Source organism: Uloborus diversus, chromosome 5 (assembly GCF_026930045.1).
Source record: "Uloborus diversus isolate 005 chromosome 5, Udiv.v.3.1, whole genome shotgun sequence".
NCBI classification, from domain to species: domain Eukaryota; kingdom Metazoa; phylum Arthropoda; class Arachnida; order Araneae; family Uloboridae; genus Uloborus; species Uloborus diversus.
This window is the reverse complement of record NC_072735.1, coordinates 95191741-95197740: the sequence shown is the minus strand read 5'-3', so window position 1 is coordinate 95197740 and position 6000 is coordinate 95191741. Positions and strand designations below refer to the sequence as shown.

The 6000-nt window shown below is 32.2% G+C and overlaps 1 long non-coding RNA gene across 1 annotated transcript in view; it reads right to left on the bottom strand.

Moving 5' to 3' along the window:
- Nucleotides 1-264: 264 nt before the first annotated feature.
- Nucleotides 265-6000, bottom strand: part of LOC129222491 (uncharacterized) — a 125784-nt gene continuing 120048 nt past the window's right edge. Inside the window, exon 4 of the long non-coding RNA XR_008580590.1 lies at nt 265-690. This is a non-coding gene — a long non-coding RNA (uncharacterized LOC129222491). The remainder of the gene's footprint in view (nt 691-6000) is intronic.

The window sequence follows — 6000 nt, the reverse complement described above, 5'->3', positions numbered from 1 at the left end:
ACTGAGCTTCGGCAATCAGTTAAACGACCCGAATTAGTGTTATTTCTCAGTCCACTTGTTAAAGTGCATTCCATCCATTTTTATTATGTCTTTTAAAAAGTCATATTCTATGAAACTATGTGTCATTTAAAATAAAATGACTTTTAAATTAATTCTTTCGTAAAGTTTTGACTTGGAATTGCAGTTTGATTAGAATGTGAGTTCTTATCTCATAAGAAATAACTAGTCGTGTGTAAAAATAGAACAGTAAACATTATATTTTTATTTTGCATTTAATACATATAATTTTTACAACAATGATAACTTATTAATGTCATTTTTACAAGGATTTCAAAGTGATTTCTTCGTAAAACAGTCTTACAAAGAAAATCAATGCAAGCCGCGGTTTTGCTTCCGAGGAATAAAACAGCGTTGTAACAACAGCTTCAAACATGCAGAACCTTCACTAAAAACGTAGAATTAGCATGCGTACCACACAATCAATTGAAGAGTTCTAAAACCAATGCAAACGAAAGTTTGTGCGACTAAAATGTGCCAACTAAAAACAAGTTTAAAAAGGGCTTCAGCTCTTTCAAATCAAATGGCGTCAGCAATGTAGTGTCATACATCCGTCGAGGTCATTAGAGTTGTGGCTTCAGGAACGAGACAAAAATACCACTTCCGTAGTTACCCTGACATTAGTTTCCAAACCTTCTGAAAAAGAATATAAACTAGTCTTAATGACGTAAGAAATAGGTATACAGAATATATATTTAAAATATGCAAGTATATTTTTAATACTATTGATTATCAATTTCAAAATAAAAACTTTTTTCAAAGTTTTTATTTTGAAATAGTTTTTTCAAAAATAAAAAAATTGAGGCAGTGAGAATGTAAGTGGACATTTTCAAGTTTTGAGTAAAACGCGTTTAAAAATAAGGTCCTAGGTAGACTTTCACCTTTCATCGATTTTTTTTTTTTTTTTTGAATCATGCTGAATAATAAAACCTGTCAGGACTACTAGTACTATCTTCTGCCCCAAGACAGAGCAGAGGTATTACCTACTATTTGTACTGGTTATCTCCAAATTTTTTAACTTGCTACTTGTATCCCTTTGCTTCACTTATTCTAAAAACAACTTGAAGTAATGGATATTATTTTATCATGTCGATAGTTAGTGATATAAATAACTAAATAAAATACACATAGAGATGATCGAATTCGGCACTAATTCTGTATACAAGAAAAAAAAAAAAGCTCACAGCCTTAGTTCTTCGCAAAATGCTCCGTTTTCTTATTGTAAAGAGTTGTAGCAATAGTTTTTAAATTTACTGGTCTTAGAATCTATACAAGTTCTACATTTCTTTTTCGACCGCCTGTGGTAATTTATTTGATCAATAAGTTTCTTTATCAAAACAGTAAAATTGGAAGCAAGAGTATTGAAAATACCTTTATTTTGCTAAGCTGGAACGATCATTGTCATATTACTCAATTTAATATACCTTTAATAAGAGTTAAACATCAACACTTTCCTTTAATGTGCATGTTTTTCCCCAGTATAGTGGTAAAGTTCGATCATTGGATTTTTTTTTCATGCAGGCTAATGACTAGTGCAACCATATTTTACCTTCTAAGAGGAGGGATTAGCCACAACGCTTCTAACATATGAATGTACAGACATATTACGGTTAACATTATTAGTTGAAAACAAATGTTGACGCCCTCTCCCCCCCCCATCCTGGATGTACCCTAATACTAATCATTGAACAAAAAATTAGATGTGCTTTTAATGTGCTTGAATGTTTGTTTATAAACAGTAGTCAAAATACCTAGTACTCGTAAATAGAACGTCGTTTTAGAGAAGCGGTAAGATGTCTAATCTCAGGAATAACAATAAAAGGTATCATACTGATGCTTTGAAGCGACGATATTATCTAAAAAGATGTATGCGTCATAAACACGCGGAATTCATCAAACTACGAGAGATTTTCCTAAAACTTTATTCCTCGGTGGTGCGTCGACATCAACATGAAGTAATAGACTGGACTATACATCAATAAAACATGATAACGCTAATGAATGTCTAAAAATGTATAATGCTTTGTGTCAACTAATACATATCACACCTCTGCAATGAAAGTTACATAACTTAAAATTTGGGGGTAAACGTACTACTTAAAATCTAAATTTAAGGCCTTTTCTTGCCACAAAACCCCCACAAAGTTAACGTACAAAACTGGTGTGCATTGTTGTAAAAACAATGTAATCAATATGACACGTCAATAAAATCTCATAATTTAGGAAGAAAACTTTCGAACTTTAATTATGTATTATTGATTTAGACAACAAAAACTAACCACTAAACATCAAATTATATATATATATATATATATATATATATATATATATATATATATATATATATATATATATATATATATATATATATATATATATATACACTGATAAGCCAAAACATTATGACCACCCAGTCAGTAACGCGTTGTGCCACCTTTGGCCTGCAAAACAGCTGCGACTCGCCTTGGCATGGATGCCACGAGCTCTTGGTAAACGTCTGAAGATAGATTGTACCAAATGTTAATACAGCGATCACGCAAAGTTGAGATATCTTGACATGGTGTTGTTACAGCTCTGAGCTACCTTTCCATGAAATCCCAAATGTGCTCTATAGGATTTAAATCCGGCGAATTTGGTGGTCAGGGCATTGATTGGCAACCACCTTAGGCGGTTACTTCCATCTGTACGTGATTTGTTCCGAATCGGTAGCGTTCCGATATCGGAACATCGTGTTTCCGAAGCAATATTCCGAGAGCGAACCATGAGCTTACTACGAACGCACCAAAATTCCCAACGTGGTATTTTTGAGACATCTGGGGGCGAGGTTACCCAATTTTTCCGGTACCGGACCATATTCAACCAATCACAGAGCGTCTTCAATTTTTACGTCTTGTTTACTTACGCCATTGTGGTCTTCACCTTGTCATCTGTACTTTGCTGAAAGAAAGTTTCGCAGCAACATAGTACTCAAGGATTAAAATTAGTTAAATAGCGACAAAGCGGCAAAAAATAAGTTCTTTTAATATTTCTTACGAGTATAATTTGATAATCAATGCTAAATCATACATATATTTAGTGTTAGCCGAACAGCTGTACTTAAATGTTAGCGGTGCATTTCATACGATATTATAGTTTTAAGTTTGTAGTTCATTTAATTTGTCTTAAATTTGTAGAAAAAAAAAACTATTTCTCTATTAAATACAATGCATTTTCAACGAATATTTATGGAACATAAAATCTGTCAGTGCAGCGAATATTATTATTATTTTTTTTTGTTGTCGTGAAGATGTATTGCTTATTGATTTACTAAACAACTTCTTACTTATATTTTGATTTTTGTACTACTTTGATCACTTCGACACTTTTACTTATAGTTATAATATACTGCGAAATATAATATATTGCATACATTCGTGCCATTCAATCATGGGTGCAATTTTAGTGGGAAATAAATTCATCACCTGCGGAGTTGGACATTTGATGGCTGTAATTCTTCTTTTATCAACTCATAATTCCGTCCCTATTAGGTTTATATGGGTGAGAATGGGTGGAATGGCTTCCTCTAGATATCCGAAACGCCTACCCCCAACTTTTCAGTACTGACCTTGTTGACATTGACAGTTCGGAGGAGATATAGACACACGCACAGAAAGTTACGCAACGGTATTTTTGCGCAAGTACTTAATAGTATTGATTAAGTGTGATTTATTCTTTTATTTATTTATTTATTTGTTTTTTTTTTTTTTTTTCAAAATTTCTGGTTTAAGATCTGTTTTTGATAATGTCAAGTTGTTTTTAGCTTTCAGATTTTACAAAGCTAAAACGCAGAATAAGAAAATAATAGACAAGTAAAATGTTTACTTTTGCACATTAAGTTACAACATATAATAACAACGTTAAAATTGCGCAAGTAACAATCAGTCTTTTCGTTAAAACCAAAAATGTTTGCAAGAAAAAGAAGTGGTTTTTCGTAGTCTTGAAACACATGCCTGTAATTTTTGTTTATGCAATTTTAATACAATAGAGTCCCGAAAACTCGGCCTAATATGGACCGAAAAGTGACCAAGTTTAGGAAAACGCTTGGTTATCGAGAATGCACATGCAACAGGTTTTTTGACGGCGAATTTTACGCCCTATGGTGGCCAAGTTTTCTGGATTCTGCCTGGTTATAGAGTGCCCAGTTTTTGGAGCTATCCTTTATTGCCAACATTGTTAGTAAGAAATATGTGCACATTGATCTTGATTTCACACAGATAAACCTGATTTAATATATATTAGTTAGAACATGGAAGCATAAATCTTAAACCTTTATACCAGTTTTTTTTTTTTTTTAATTTCGTTAATGTTTACAAAAGTCAAAATACTTTTCAAAATTAAAAAAAAAAAAACATAGTTATTTCTTACCGTTTTATAATTGTTTTTAAAATTTAAAAATTATTTTCTTTAACTTTTTTTTTGACGAATTATCACGGAGATGAGTCTGTAACGTGCACTGATACGACTAAAAAGAGGTTCAAACCTGCATTGGGGGTTGGTCATATAGCGTACAACAGTGTAAAGCTAATAACTCGTTGATTTTTTTTTTCTTTCGGAAAATTGTATCAAAAACTTTTTTCACTAAAAATATTTTGTTTAGAAACTTTTCAAGAATATTTAAATTTATTATCTGATTAACTTTGCAATATCAACCTTCCAAATGTACAATCATAATTCAATTTATGCAGAAAGGATGTACCGAACAATTTATAATATATTTAAATCACAAATGTAGCTCTCGTCGCTATAGCAGATGTATAAAACTAATCTATCTATCCGGCATCGGAACTGAAATTCAGAAACATATTTTGTTGTCGGTAATTTTTAACCCTTTTCCGAAACGAATTACCGAAATTGAAATATTCCGAACAAATCAAAGTAAGAAATTTCGGAAAGATGACGTCATGCGTCACGTGACAGCTTCCATTTTGAGAGTGGAACACTTTCCGGATAGATGGAAGTAACCGCCTTAGTGATTAGTATTGTAAGTTTCTGTCAGAAAAAGTCTTGGCTCTGTTTCGGCATACACCACAGAGGACAAGACAGCTGAGGATAATCAAATTCATGTGCGTTCAATTCCGCTTCTGTCAATCTCTTAGTGTTTGGACTTATGTCGTCAAATGAACAGTACCTTGATTCAATCGCTACTTGTCTTTTTGTCTCTAATCAGAGTACAGTAATCTAATTCAGAATAGTAAAACATTCTGACGAATTCAATTTGTAGTTATTTTTTTCTTCATCTTTATTCTATTTCTTTATTTCATCGTTTTGCTCTTGTTCTTGCTTTGTAAACTCCGCCTTGATCAATCAATTGAACTTTTACAGTTAGAAGAAAAATCTTTTTTAGTGATTTAAATATAATTTAGAGACCGTTTCTGAAGTTAAGTAGTAAAAAAGTTTAAAAATGCAGGAAGAGTTCTTATCTAAATGACTCTTAAAGTCGGTAGATAACATAAGTTCGAATAAGTCATAAATCTACAACTACCTTTTAGCTAGTTAAACTTTCGTGAAGTACGTTGCTATCTATGATAATTAAAACTTAAAAACATGATAATTGAGCTCATTCATAGATATTTGGCAATACAAATATTGTATTTAAGAAGCTCACACGGCAAAAAAAAAAAAAAAAAGAAATTGTTGGCATTGTAGGAATTAATCAGGGTGATTCAAAAAGATGGGCACAAGTTCAAATTGCTATATTTTTTGCATTGTACTTGAGCTCTGTCGAGTATATTTGAAAGAAGATGCTGCAAACGTTTGAGTTCTAACTACTAGAGTGTTCCGTACTGTTCTGTAGCGTCAGTTGTTATTGAATTACTGCTTTAACAGTTGTAAGCGACCTGCTTTGCTCTTGGCACTTCATTTCTGGCCACCGAGATCCCCTTCTCTCCTTATTGTTTAAAAAAA